We start from the raw sequence: 15720 nt of genomic DNA, 5'->3' as shown, positions 1-15720 counted from the left end.
CAATGCTTTATATCTAATAGAGGCTCAATAAATATTTATTTGATGAATGAATGAAACCCTTCTATTTCCATACTTTAATTATTTTGTCAGTGTCTACTTTCTCTGATAGATTAAAAGCTCCATAAGCAGAATCATGTACATCTCATTCACCACTCTATCTCTTGTAACAAAATATCTGGCATATTTGATTAGATGAGAATTAAAATGAGATGAAATTGACCTCAAAACATCATATAATTTTTTTTTTTTTTTTTTTTGCTTGCAAGCAACCCCAAAGCCAATTCTAGCTAACTTAAGCACAAAGACATCTGTTGGAAAAATACTGAACTAGTTCATGCAATCTAAGATAGAGCTGAAATGAAAAACTGAGGAACTACAGGAATAAGGACAGCTTCTGGGATTAAGGTTGTAGAAATTCCATGATCTTTTTTTTAGAGCACCACAGTTACCAGGTTTAAGCCCAGCAACTTCTACGGCTCACAGTTCAAGTTTAATGTTCCAAAGCATGAGCAACCTTTTAGCCCATTTTGGGTCAGGTGTCAGCCCTGCGACCATTCGACTATGTGGCCAGTGGACAAGGAGCCAGCCAATTTGCTATCACCTCAGAGAACCTCCCTCAGAGGCTTCAGTAATTGCATTACAAAGCCAATATTCTTTCCTTGTCTAACACTGATTTATCTAACTTTTTCACTTATTAATATAGTCCATTGTTGGGGAAGCTAGTAAAGTAGTCTTGTTCAGGCTTCAGAGGCAGCACCAGGCCTCTCTCTGACTGGACAATGATGCTAAAGCTGACTGCATGCCAAACTGCTGAGTTACACCCAGGCCAGAATCGATAATAAACCCCTAGATAAGATAGAGAGTAAGTCATGGGACTTCTTTCACCTTGAGGGTCTGGCCCGCCGCTGGGGAATCAAGAACATTCCAAAACTTATGAGTTAAGACCAAGGCTTTTATGACAACAACCAGAGCTGCAAACTTGCAAGTAGGCTGATTGTTATCAGCCTGCGGCCTGGTGCTAAAAGCTGGGCTCCTTCGAGGGGCAAACTGAAGTCTCACCACCGAGGGGTGGACGCACGGCCCAGGACCGTCCCAACTGGGACTCCAGATTGCTGTTCAAGGGACTTCCCAGCGCTGCTTGGACCTGGATGTAGGTGCTTTCCCAATTCAGTGATGTATAAACCTCTGCCTTTACTATTCTTTCTTAGTTAGTTATACCATTCTTTTCTTAATTAGTATACTGTAACTTGTTAATTCAATAAACTCTCTCTAAATTCTTGTTTAACTGAGTGTAGAGTGGTTATTTTGCAAGCGAATCCTACAAACCTTGAAACCGAAAGTAAGGCTTTCGGCAAAACATCCATGAATTCAACACTTGGCCAGCTTCTCAGTTTGGGATTCCTCTTTCCCTACACCTAAATGCCCTTTCTATTGTCAAATTCAATTAAGAACTACTTTATTTTAAAACGCTACTAAACATCTTGTAATCTTGTATACCTGTTATTCTTAATTATCATATACTATTTATTTCATATTTGTGTTAGATGTAAGAAGTCTCTGGACACATTTAAAGAAAGAGTAGTAGAAAAGTATAAATGTTTCCATTTCTCCTCAAAAAGATACTGATAAACTGCACTAGATTTTCTATGGTTATAAGTAAATACAATTATTTTATTTAATATAATTCTGGAAAAAATGTTGGAAACCAGAAGGCTGCAGGGTGAAGATGAGTAAGACACTGGATAAAAATGTACATTTTAATGCCTCTGGAAGAACTACTGAAGCTAAACTGCGTATTTGTTAGAATCTGGTTCATATCCCTCTCTTTTGACTGCCTAAAAATTTCATAGCTTTCCCAGGTAACTCATTGAGTTCTTACTATCCCATTTATATTCATCAAATGTTTAATCCTTTTTCTTCTTACATTCTGTCCCTATTTCCCAACGTTTTGCTCTGCATTATAGCAAAATGACCACAGGAAAAATGCCTTAAGAGCATCATCAATCTCCTAGTTCTGAAGAGCAAGTTGTCTGATTTGGAGAAGAATCATTTTAGGATTGCCAGATTTAGCAAATTAAAATATTTAGCAAATTAAAACAGGACACCCAGTTAAATTTGAATTTTAGATAAAAATAAATAGCATTTGAGATATAATTTTATTTATTTATTTATTTATTTTTTGCGGCTTCTCACTGCTGTGGCCTCTCCCGTTGCGGAGCAGAGGCTCCGGACGCGCAGGCTCAGCGGCCGTGGCTCACGGGCCTAGCCGCTCTGCGGCATGTGGGATCTTCCCAGACCGGGGCACGAACCCGTGTCCCCTGCATCGGCAGGCGGACTCTCAGCCACTGTGCCACCAGGGAAGCCCTGAGATATAATTCTACTTATTATTTGTTGCTTATCTGAAATTTAAATTTAACTGGGCAGCCTGCATCTCTTCTAACTGGTGCTCTTGGCTCTTGGTGAGAAAGGAGAATGACTATAAAACCAACAAAACATCTACATAAAAAAATGCCACCTACCAACTGGAAATACCATACATGAATATTCCTGTCCTTTACCAATCAGACAAAACCCAGTAAATAAAATATGTAAGATTATTAGGGTGAATCAAGAGTTTATCAAACAACTGAAAAAAAGGTGAGGGGGTGGGAGACAGTTAATAGGCTTAGGGCAGGCATGGCCTATCACTGACACAGGAAAAAATGAATTTAAAAGGAACTAATTCTGGCATGGCAAGAATTTCCTTATATGGTAATGAGGAGGTCTTTTTGGTGAGATGCTGTTTCTTCCCTGGCCTGATAAAAGAAAGGGTGGTGAGCTGTAAGTTCCTGGTTCATTTGACCTGGCAGGTCCTTAACTCCATGTAGGCTGCTTAAACTGGGAGCTTTACATGGTCCTCTCTCAGGAACAAAGTGGGTGTCTAGAGCCCCTCTGTTCACTTTTACCTGGGAGTCTGTGTATATCCCTTGCATTGCTTGCTTGCTAGTTTTGTAGTTGATCAAAATGAGAGTAACCTTTAACTGCAAAGGTCATGAACAAACACCCTTCTGCCTTGGTGATATGGCATACATCAAAGGAGCATGTTAACTGCATTATAACCTGACATGAAGGATGTTTCTTCATGATTTGTCAAAGAACAAAATCATCTATTTTACATCTTCATCAAATTCTTCCAGCAAGCACAAAAAGCTAAGAAACCATGACTGTTCTCTCCCAACGACTTTGATAAGCTCAGGCTGTTCGCTTTGAACAGGAAACACCAGTGTCAGGATTAAGTTGCATAGAAAAAGCAGCCTATTCTTTACGTTCATGCAGAATGGAAAACAATTTTGATGTTTCTTCTGGTTGCTTCACCAAATTCAAATGATGAGATGAGAAGTACTGCAAACAATTTGATGAAAATACTGGTGTGTGGCTCATCTGTGATAGCAGGTGGGAGAAGTTGAGTTGGCAAAAGCAAGATTATTCACAATGTTACACTTCATCAGCCAGATTGTCTACAGGGCCAGAGAGAGGATGAAGAGGACAGTTGCTCAATTGATGGTGTGTAGGTTTTATTCCAATACTCAACAAAAGAGAGCTTGGCTAAAAAAATATCATACTGTGTTATTCTTATTTTCTGGTGGGATATCATTATTTATCCAGATGTGTTCCTAACTATCAGGATACAATTTTAAACGAGTTAATTTATATTCAATCCTTTTCCTCCTCAAATTTTTTACAACATGAATTTGAGTAATCTTTGTTCTGCCCTAACACTCACACTGCTAATGACCTTACACTGTTATGTTAATCAAACACTGACTATTGGCTAAAGTTTCTGCTAAATAAGATAATCATTATCTTAAGAAGTTGGTATCAGATTTCAATGCCTTGAACACTTATCACACCACAGGTCTCAGAATGCTTATGCATTTCTCTTAAAAAAAATAGGATAACTTCTTTCACAATACTAGGGCTATTTCTGCCTTAACCCATTTGGCAAGAAATTAACCTATCTGCCGCCAAGAAGATAGGGATTTGGCAATTAATTCACAAGATAAAATCCTGCAAAGTGTTTCCATGGGGCACCACCAATGTGAAAAATGCTACTGGTGGCTTGCCAATTCAAGAAGTACAAGTTAGCCAAATACACTTCTCTTGTCTAGGTGTCTGCTTAAGCCAAAAATGCTGGGAGCACTCTTGTCTAATGAATATTTTTGTTGGAGAAATGATTGTAGGGTTCCCCAATTATGTATGAATTCCTTGTGCCAGAGTTGCCCATGACCTTGAGTTAGAGGTCGGAGTCACTTTATGTGCTTTGGATTTCGACAGTTTTGCAGCTTGATGATTTGCAGTTTGAGAATTTGATTAAAGAAATGAGTGCTTACCCCTGAAAAAGGTGCACAAATGCATGTCATTTACCCATGGATTCTCCATCAAAGTCAGATGCCTCTAACTGTCCACACCTCTTCCCTCACTGTGTGCAAACTGCAATGGCTAAATTGATTTATGCCCTGCTGATAAAGGGATGGAAGGCTACTCCACTTACTAATGGTAAAGGGGTTCTTTATGAATGTCTGGCTGGGGAGACCCCAAGAAGCTTTCTATATACCTATCATTGGGATTAGTATCCATATAAGATACCCAGAAGTTGGTTTTTAATGCCTCTTAACCCTAAACACTGTTCATTACTTGTTATTTGTCAACATGATATAGCAGAATACATGTGAACTGAAAGCCAAAAGTCCTTCCCCAACGTTAACTTTCAGGTCGTGTTTTCAGTTAGCAAGAGCACAGAGACCCAACCAAGAACATGATAAGGCTTTTAAAACTGTTGAAAATTGATCAAGTGTCTGTTGTCAGCCTATTTTTCCTACCCCAACGACGAAAGTACCAGTGAAAAATTTATTTGATGTGCTTGCTATTAAGACTAAAGAGGAGTACTTAGCCTAATTTCTTGGATGATTTGCAAGACTTACCACATTAAGGGGAAAAAAAGACCACACAGACATGGAAGAATTTAGAATTATTACCGCAGCACTGGAAGATAACGTATTTTTTTCTCCTTAGCACTTAAGAAGTTTCTCTTCAGTCTTTTAGAAAGTTTCTGGGCTTCCCTGGTGGCGCAGTGGTTGAGAGTCTGCCTGCTGATGCAGGGGAACGCAGGTTCGTGCCCCGGTCCAGGAAGATCCCACATGCCGCGGAGCGGCTGGGCCCGTGAGCCATGGCCGCTGAGCCTGCGCGTCCGGAGCCTGTGCTCCGCAACGGGAGAGGCCACAACAGTGAGAGGCCCGCATACCGCAAAAAAAAAAAAAAAAAAGTTTCTGACTGAATAATAAAGTAGTCAGTGTAGCTCAAAAGGTATGTAAGGGGCTTCCCTGGTGGCGCAGTGGTTGAGAGTCCGCCTGCCGATGCAGGGGACAGGGGTTCGTGCCCCGGTCCAGGAAGATCCCACGTGCCATGGAGCGGCTGTGCCCGTGAGCCATGGCCGCTGAGCCTGCGCGTCCGGAGCCTGTGCTCCGCGAAGGGAGGGGCCGCGACGGTGAGAGGCCCGCGTACCGCAAAAAAAAAAAAAAAAAAAAAAAAAAAAAGGTATGTAAGAATATGACATCCTTTTCCTTCAGAAGAATCATTAGAATAGTCTGAAGTGAAAGGATCTTTAAAAACACTTCCCTCATAAAGCACTCTAAAATGGACATCAGAATAAAATATGGTCAAGCTTTAGGACTATACCCATCCAAGCACTGGGATCCTGCCAAAGACACTGTGCAAAAAAATAAAGAAGATTTTAAAAATTAGAGTAAGTAGAAGAAAGTACTTTGGATGTTCTTTAAAATGATTACTACCTTAGGCAAGATACAGATTTCTACTAGCTGAGGCAGAGAACAATAGTTATTCAACCTGCAGCTGACATCATATTAAGCAGCAATTAGTAAAAATAATTTAGAGAGTAAGATTAAATACTTGGATTTTCAAGTCTCAGTGAAGGTTCTACTGGCATAAATTAAAACTGGTTCACAACAGAAATAAATCACACCAAGCTCATACAATCTTTTAAAACTTGGAAACCCACTATTTAGAAAAGTTTCATCAATCAAACAAGTTTCACTAAAGCAGAGTCATGATATTCCCCCCCAACCAATGTATCTGACACTTGCTACCAATGTATAGTTATCACAGAGCCCTTCTAGGTATGCTACTATTAAAATAATTTTTAAGTAAAAAAATGCAGATATACTTTCTAAATTTCTTGTGAAAAACCTTGTGACTAAATCAATTGATGCCATATTTCTAGACATCATTCTGGTACACAGGAAGTTTAAAATAGCAGTAAGTCCATGAAGAGAGATCGTTTCATGATTCAAACAAATGAGCACTTTTAAGTCATGAGGTAGAACTGGACTCATATGCTCCACAACAGCATTGGCTCAGCAAATGTTTCTTGGGCGCCTAACATGAGCCAGGCTCCCTCTGTAATTGAAAGGTCCATAGTCTATGGATGAGACAGGAACTGCGGTGAGCAGAATGAACAACTAATGCCTTAATTGTACAAAGTCAACATGGAAAAGAAAAAATAGTTGGCAAAGGCCCAAAGATGAAACACTTTAAAGCAACAAATGATATAAAACAAGAGAGCTCAGAAATGCGTATATTACTACATCCTATGTGAGGATTTGGTGGTTACGATGCTTCTGTTGGTAAGATTTAAGCTATCTATGAAGCCACATATAGTTTGAATTTGGTGACTGTCTTCTTTGCTTGTCCCATCTGAATATAAGATATCAGCTGCTTAGTACTTCCTAGGTATGACCTCCAATAAACTCTTAGTGGGTTTCTATCTTTGGAAAACACATCTTTTCCTCATCCATTGAAGTCTAAGATGTTTTATCAAGATTATCTGTAACTATAGGCTTAAGTTGAACTTGTCTTATCAGCACCAGGGAATCAACTCCTGTGGGATGAAAAATAGTAATATTAGTTATCATTTAAAATGATCTTATTTTGTGCCAGGCATGCATCATGCCATTTCATTTTCATAAAAACCCTTTGATATAGAGACAATTATCACCACTTTGCAGATGAAGATGAGGCTTAGAGTTTTCAAGTACCCTGTCCAAGGCCATATGGATTGTAAGTTGCAGACCATGTCTTAGAAGTGACACCAGGGTTGGAACATGAAGGTAAGCTCCAAACCACTGTCCTATTCAGTCTTTTCACACTCCATGATATAGCTTGAACTCACACACTCAATGAACTACATAATAAAAGCACTTACTTACGCAAGAGGGAAGAGATATGGGAACATATGTACATGTATAACTGATTCACTTTGTTGTAAAGGAGAAACTAACACACTATTGTAAAACAGTTATCCTCCAATAAAGATGTTTTAAAAAAAAAAGCACTTACTTTTCAAGAAAACAATATACAATATTTCCCTGGTTTTTCAATTGTTCATGAATTGCCCTAAGTTTACAACGTTTTATTGTATTAAACAAAGTTACCCAGGTTTGTTAAAGTAGTTCTCAGGCCTTTTTAAATATTAATGGGCAAAAAAAGACCGGAATATGGAGCTTTTCCCCAATATTTTGGACTATTCTAATTCTTACAGAATGAGAAGCAATATTCCTTCAGCTTTTCAAAGATCTTCAAAGCGTAAGAGACCACCTATTAGCTGCTATGGTATTAGCCACCTCGTGTATCTTTACACATGCGTTATACTAGTGAATTTTAAAAGAAATGGAGATTGATGGCTCTGTTGACTTACTTTTCTTGTATGTGATTGGGGAGAATGTTAGGTGTGCACAGGTGTACGTGCATGCACGCACACGCACACACGCACACGCACACGCACACACACGACTAAATGCATTTCTAAATGAATATGTAGATTCGTAAGCTTTCATGGAGATAAGAGATTGCCTGAGTAACAACTCTTCCTAACTAGCATGGTGATGGTGCATCACAAAGCCCCAGGATTTAAGAATGAAATAGATACAACTCCTGAAATTGGCAAGAATAGGTATATGACACCAATCTTTAGTCAAACACCACCAATACAATTGGTCTGTGTGTTTTCTTTGGTATACCTGTTAGAGATTCTTCATTTCCTTATTAGACAAAGTAATTTCAAATTTCTGTTGGTGGTTTACTATGACAGATTCTCATTGTAGCAACAAGAACCAATTTCTCATTTATCTAGAGCTCAAACATGATTTTCAATATCCTGAACATAAGAAAATGAAAACAAATTCTATTTTCTATGTTTCTATGCTCAGTATACTACACATATGTACGTGTCAGAAGTTCAGTACGTAGGAGAAGTATAGAGGGATGTTATCTCTCTCTCTTTGAGCACTGAAGTCTAAATGATTTAGAAGTTAATGTAAAATAAAGTGCATAAACTTGATTTTTGAATTACTCTCAGATAAGGAATAATTGTTAACTATTAAAATAAATATTAACATGAGAAAAGAAAGTAAATTTATAAAAAGCATATAAAGTATATAAAAAGCATATAAAACTATATGCAAAAAGCATATAATAGCAACACCATTTAGTGTTGCTGTACAGTTGGGGAACAGTGTTATCATTTGCAATAAGTCAATGTAACGATGGAAATAATGATTCTTATGCCATGAAGAAAAGCCTAAATGGATTTCCACTTTGCTCAATAAGGCAGAATGGCATGTACTGCATTTTGCTTCCATGAAAGCAATGAACACATTTTAAAAAACTGGCCATTTAAGTCATAAACTTTACCTATTTGGAAAATTGGTTAATTTAGTACAGATTATTTTCCAACTGTCCTAGACAAAGTATTACTAAAATGTTGCCATGTGTCTAATAATATGGAATAAAAATAAGACCTTTAAAATCATTTTGCAATTTTATCATCCTTATACTCTTCAATAAAACTGATACAATTCTATTTAAATTTTAGAATAGGTGATAAAAATGCAATCATATGTTTTGTTTCCTAAAAAATGCCAGGTTAAAATGAAGAAATGTGATTGTTTTGAATACTCAATTATTTTGAACATTTTCCTGCTATATGTTATAAGTTATTTTCTTCTTTTTTCTATTTCATAGGCACCAGAAGTTCAGGAGGACACATATAGTGATAATACAACCTAAAACCTACACGTGCAATTTTGAGATGACAACAGTTATTTGTAGCTTTTAGACTATGTTCCATACTGCTAGACTGAGTACAACATGTTTGCCCTAACATCTTTTCCAAGCTTACAATATGGTCTCTAGTTTCAAGTGATGACAAAGACAGACTGGTAATCAGAAAGCAGGAAATTAATTTTTGAAAAATCCTTAAAGATTCCTTTGAAGTCTGATGTAACATCACCTCTTCATACACTAACTGCACTCCCTTCAATGATTTGTTTTTACATTATTCTATTTACTCTTTAACTTTCTAAATTTAATTTGAATCGCATACACAAATGCATTTTTCTATATACACCCAACTATCCAGACCATGAACTTACTAGGTACACGCTGCTGAGATTTGAATGGAAGCAGTATGGCTCGAGCGAATGCAAAAAAGACTTCAAAGTTCTGAGTGAATTTGCATAGAGACATAAATTCTCCAGGATATTCAAAGCCATAAATTTGCTGCAGGACATATATAGCTCTCTCGTGGCTCACGGAAGCACAACAATTCTCTTTATTTCACATTTGTCTATTACCACGTTTTCTGCAAGAATCTTCACAGGCTCTCCTTCTTTGCCCGCACTGTTTTTATGTCTATATTCAGAATGTGCTAACGGGTAGCGGTTGCATTTACAAAGTTAATAGTATTGGACAAGCTAAATGAATTTTAAACCCAGTTCTCTCCTCCTCCCTGTGCCCTGCCTAGAACACACGCAGAGGTTGGGAGGTATAAACTATGGACACCACCTGAGTTAAAAATGAAATAAAGAGTTTTTGCTTTTCAAAATTGTTGGATTAAATATGGTGGACCGTAAGAAAGATTTTATTTGGCTGTTTGAAATATATGTATGTATGTATACATAAAATATATATATAATTTATAGTATGCATAACACTATATACATATATAAATATATGTAAACATAGGTATTTCATTAAAAATTATATGCATATGTATAAAACAAAAGTAAACAAATACATTGTTTGGACCAGAGGACAGAGGACAGCATTTTCCATTCAACATAAAAAGGAAATAATTGATTTAAAATATAACCCCTTAAGCTTCAGTCATTACTGAAAGTTTCAAAAGAGAATTTAGAAGAAAATGGCAGTTTATTTGTTTTTTAAAAACTCATACCAAAATATGAATTTCTTTTCCTAAATTAATCTCGGGATCCTGGATAAATGTCACAATGTCCCCATAGAGTGATAAAGGGTGAGAATCTGGCCCTGGATGACTACTATGAAGTGATTTCATAAATATTTCAAGTAATTGTCTTTCACTGTTTTAAATCACTGTTTTAAATTGCCATCCTCCTGTTTTGGTCTGCCTTCCATGCTCCCCCCCACCCCCTATTTAAAAATAAAAGATATTGTTGCCAAACGGCCAAGGCTTAATCATTATAATAAAATAAACGCCCCCTTTTCAATGCAAAAGAAAGTTTATCTAAACAGGTACTAGCTCTTTGTACGTAAACTTCATAAAATTCACTCAAAAATATCTTATGCAAATATGAAAGCATAAAGCAGTTATTTCATGACTAAACATTATTTTGCCTCTTCATCTTTCCAATTTATTTTCATACATGTACAACCTATAATGTAGACACATGCACACTCGATGCAAATTAAAATAACATTTGCTTCCCATCAGCATTGTAACTGCTGAATTGATATATTTTAAAATTTTAACGATATAAACAGTCTGATCACGATGCTTTGAGTTTAGTTAAAAATGTGCTTTGGAAATAAAAAAGCAATATGAACAATAAAAGTGAGTACACATTTGTTTGGTTCAGGTCAGACTTTTCTATGATATGATCACACATTTTACAAAAGTGTGAAATTTAGTGCATGGAAAAAGAAGACTTTTGTCCTGCCTGTGACATTTATGAGGATCACTTCACAAACCAGATTTAACTGAAAGGAAAAGTCATAGGAAGTTAAACATGTTGAGTTCAAAATAACATTGTCTAAAAAGTTCCAAAGAAAATTAATAACAATTATGAAAATTAAAGTATTTAAAGGATGTGACCCCCCCTAACAAATTATTTCTTTGATAAGATGTTTAACAGTTAAATATAGAAAGAAGAATCTCAAAACTGAAACCCTCTCTTAAAATGAAATGAAAATATAACTTATTATAACTGTCCTTATGATATCATGTGGGGTATGAACAAAAGAACTCCATTATTTAGTTCCAGATACCTCATTTAAAATACATTTCTTTAAAACGTGAAAATCCTCTAAAAGTTGAAAGTCTTGATATTCAGCTAGATGTTTCAACCCAGACACCTCTCTGCAATCAAAAACTTTCCTCAAAATGGAATTATTTAGAAGCCCCAAACCAATTTTTTCCTCTCATGACATTATTCCATTGGAACAAAACACCTACGTTTCAAACTGAGACAACATTAAGAAGATTTAATAAACTAGTTAAGGGAAGCTGAAAATTGAGAACACCCTGCCAATTTCCACAATGAATTAAAATAGCCAATCCTCATCAGTGTCTTTTATAGAAATAAAATCAGGCACATCATGCAATCTGTCACCGTACCTGCGTGCACTTTAAACGACTACGGCACACACGCTGTTAAGATCTTCACTCTGAGAAATAAAGCACACTTCATGTAACTGCTGCAAAACACTGCTGCAGAGGAGCCCAGTGCATTTTTTTTTCCGGCAACTGATCCAGCTTTCCACCAGCCCTGTGACCTCTGAACTCCCTTCTGCCCCCCTCCTCTCGCTTCTGCAGTCAAAGCCTCGGAGCTGGTTTCATTTGCATAAGGCTCAGGCAGCCCTCCAGCAGCTGAAACGGAATGCTGGGTAAGGAATTGTGGAACTGCGGTTCTGCCAGAATACCTGAATCGCCCAAGAGCTGGAATACGCGATGGGGAGTGGGCACCAACTGCGCCGGGCTGTCCGCATCACACCCTCCCGCCTCCCCACCCACCCCCGCGTCTATTAATGGATAAGTGTTTTTTAACTCTTTGTTTTGGAGTGCTGCTTTCCCCCCTCCCCACCCAAAAGAAGCTGTCAGCAGCGACAGTGGTAACCAAGGAAACTCAAATAGTCAAATACTTCATTTAAATACATGTGGAAGGCCAATTTAAATTTTTCATTAACTTCTCTTGTTTTTGAAACATAGCTATTTTTTTCCCCTTGGAATACATAGTACACGCATAATCAGGGACATAGGGTATTTCTTTTTGTTGTGGTTTAAACAGCATCTTACAGACATACAGTTATTTGAGTCACTATACAAATACATGAAGTCACCAGTAATTCTATAAAATGTTAAATGTACCCCAGTGCCTTAGAGAAGATCATCCTAAATGGTGTCCAAGAAATTAATTGTAAAGAATTTAGGTCCCACGATGCCTTTAAAACAATGCAGCAGTAAAAATGCAGAGCAAAGTTAAACTATATGTTTTAATGTAAAGATTCATGCAGCAGTAATGATTGTCTGTCTTTGACAGAGATGTTCAGTGTTGTGCTATTATTTGCTAGAGTTATTTCTTCCTTGTCTTCCTACATGCAGCAATCTCTCTATTTAAAACATAAACTCTCTTGCTCATAAACCTAAGAAGTGGTTATTTTCTAGATACAGAAGGTCATGTGTGTACATATTTTTATAAATACCCATGAAGGCACATATTCTTCTTTTCTAAATGGTGAGTCAATGGAAATATGCATCATCACATAATTAATCAATTCTTCTTTTTAAAATTAAGCTAATTTGTTTTCTCCACTAATGAGTGAATATTTACGAAATAAAAGGTTTAATGCAATAATATTTTCCATCTATCAAAAGAAATATAACATGCAAAATAAAAGGCACACAGCAGATGACTATAGATATATACTATATTATAGTTAAATATAAAATGCATTGTCCTGGGAGATAGCATTATTAACATTTCAAAATTTTCTTGGTTTAAAAATTTTTTATTTAAATAATTAAATATACTAAACCTCTTGCAGTACACTGAAAGACATCAATAAATTTTGAAGTATATATCATCCAAATCATAAGACACAAACTATTGCAATACAGGATTTTTTAATACCAGAAAAATTACTGTGAAGCTTTTTATTTGAGCTATTTGTTAGTAGTATTCTGCTTTATGTTCTTTCTGAATCATAGAAGATTAGAAATTATTGAATGATTTTTAACCCATAAATTTTTAAATAGAATAAATAACTTTTCAGTTTACTATAATCATATAAACGTTTATCACATCTGACTACATCAGCCATTTAATTGAATTGGGTCAATTCAAGTGCATCCTTCATATTACACACTGTAAATATCTTGCAAAGTTTTTGTTTAAGGCAAAACACACATCAGACCATCCTAATTTAAATCCAATCAAACACAAGGAAGTGTTGGAGTAATTTATAAAATCACTGACCTGTTCAAATAGCTGTAGTCTTAGTCCTTGCACTCTTTATTCATTAGAATCCAAAATAAATTGATTATCATTTTATAATGTGTGTCAGCATCACCGAAGGCACTGTTTTTCCTGGTTCAGTGGAATCTTCTGAAATTTGCCAGCCCTGTGTTTTATTGCTGGTACCGTATGCTTTATTGTTCAGCGACAAGAGCTTCACTCTGCACAAAGACTCATTACCTACTGCTTGCTGCACGGCATCAGCCTCACTGAGGCTGCCTATATGTGATCACATGGGAGTTTTGTCTGAGAAAGCCAGGCATGCCACTGACTTCACTGTGTGTATGGATATTTTTATCAGCTGAGGTCTGCTAGGAGGAAGGAATAACAGATTAGGAAGCTGCTCTAAGTCATTAATGCAGCACAACTTATGGAAATCCCTTCACAAGATTTTTTTTTTTATTATAGAAAGCGTTTGAGCAGACATTCAAAAGAAGTTCACTAGATTTTATTTTAATAAGAGGCTGGATAATAATTTAAGGAAGGGGAACTAGCAAAGAGCTATTTCCTACCTTCTGCTTTCTGAAAGTACTGTTGTACAAATGTTATTAAACAGCCTTTCTTAACTGAATGATTTGACAGTATGTTTTAACCTTTAGAATGCTGGTGTTTCTTTTTATTGGAGGAGGTTGCTTTCTAAAAGGATAAGTGGCTGTTTCCCTAAAAATCTCCTCAGTGAAAATCTCAATCACTAATAGATACAATATATGAATAAAAATAAGATACAACATATGAATAAAAATATAGATGTTCTAATTATTTTTGATAAAGTAGATGAGAGGGTGAGTCTCTTTTATTGATGTATATAAGTGAGGTAGATGATTAATTTATCTTCTCAAAAGATGACACATCCCTAGAACAGCTGACTTAAAAGAACAATGAAGATTTCAATTTAAAGATCTAAAGGACATATGGTTCATATTAATTCTTAAAATCTCAGTAACTTATTTTAGACCGCTTACCTCAATAAAGCATATGGCTTACCTTATCTGATTTCAGTGTTAACAAGTAGTTTCAGAGCTGACTACTCAACATTTACAGGAATTTTCTGCTATATAAATTTTGAATTAATACATACACACACATAGGTATAGTCAGATTATCTTTCTGAAATACATTTTAAAATAATTACCTAAAATTATTTCTCAAAATTTGAAAATGGATTGTGTTTTCCAAATGAAAAAGCTATTTAACAATTGGAAGTTGACGAAAAAAATAAACTTATCTCTTTAATAATCTAAATTGAATTTGTAACTGAAAGCTTGTTGCTTGTTAATCTTGATGGAAATCCTATGACAAGTACATGCAATGTACAACAAAGAGCACAGAAAGAAAAGTCAGAAGCATCATAAATGAAGATCAGAAAATAAATTTTCTGTACAGTTATATAGTACATTTTAATACTGTTTTAAGTAATACAATAATCTTAAAAATAGTAAATCTATATACTTGCTTAAACCTTCCATTAATGAGAAGTTATTTTTTGGAAATAATTGTAACAAATTTTTTTGTGTCAATGGAAATTTTTAAAAATAATTTAAAGCCAGAATAGGCACATGTGGCTAAATATTTTAGCCAGTCTCTAAACACAATGATTTAGCATCATTCTTTATAATATTTTTTGTAGTGGTAGCATTGATTTAGAATGTTTCATGACTTAAATAAATGCCTTTTCATGGATTTTTCTTAACATTGAAAGCAATATTCAGATATGTTTTAAATGCCACCATTTTAATGCATTTGTTCCAAAATGCTCAAGTTCCTTTTTCCCCCTGCACACAAGAGCTACGCTAAAGCTGCAAAACCTTGGGGCATTAAGAGGAAAAGGATAACAGAGTGTTTCTGGCTTATAGTGTACCTCTGGGTTCTTAAAGATATGTACATTCTAGCTAATATCTTTGATGATGTCATCATGTTAATGTACAAGGAAATAAACAAAAGGCAGCCATTTTTCTCTTACTGCATCACTTCAAAAACAGTGAAATAAAATGGTTGCCAAATGGAAGGAAAGAATCAGTAGAAAACTGTTACTTCCAAATTCTTGGGATAGGGAGGGGCAATGGGTGTGAAATTAGAAATAAAAACCCATATATGTGAATTTTCTATCAATGTATGT

General features: G+C 35.9%; 1 protein-coding gene across 5 annotated transcripts in view; it reads right to left on the bottom strand.

The window, feature by feature from the left end:
* CSRNP3 (cysteine and serine rich nuclear protein 3) overlaps positions 1-15720 on the bottom strand; it is a 188825-nt gene that overhangs the window by 79812 nt on the left and 93293 nt on the right. For 2 of the 5 annotated variants that reach the window (XM_059052398.2, XM_067026226.1), the window contains exon 1: positions 13566-13818. The exons of 2 other annotated variants lie outside the window; for them this stretch is intronic. The gene's annotated coding sequence lies outside the window, so the exon portion shown is untranslated. Of the gene's footprint in view, positions 1-11707; positions 11920-13565; positions 13819-15720 lie in introns of those variants that run through there. One more of the 5 variants, XM_067026225.1, reaches the window with a different exon arrangement.

This window comes from Kogia breviceps, chromosome 2 (assembly GCF_026419965.1).
Source record: "Kogia breviceps isolate mKogBre1 chromosome 2, mKogBre1 haplotype 1, whole genome shotgun sequence".
Taxonomy (NCBI): domain Eukaryota; kingdom Metazoa; phylum Chordata; class Mammalia; order Artiodactyla; family Physeteridae; genus Kogia; species Kogia breviceps.
This window is presented reverse-complemented; position numbering and strand designations above follow the sequence as displayed.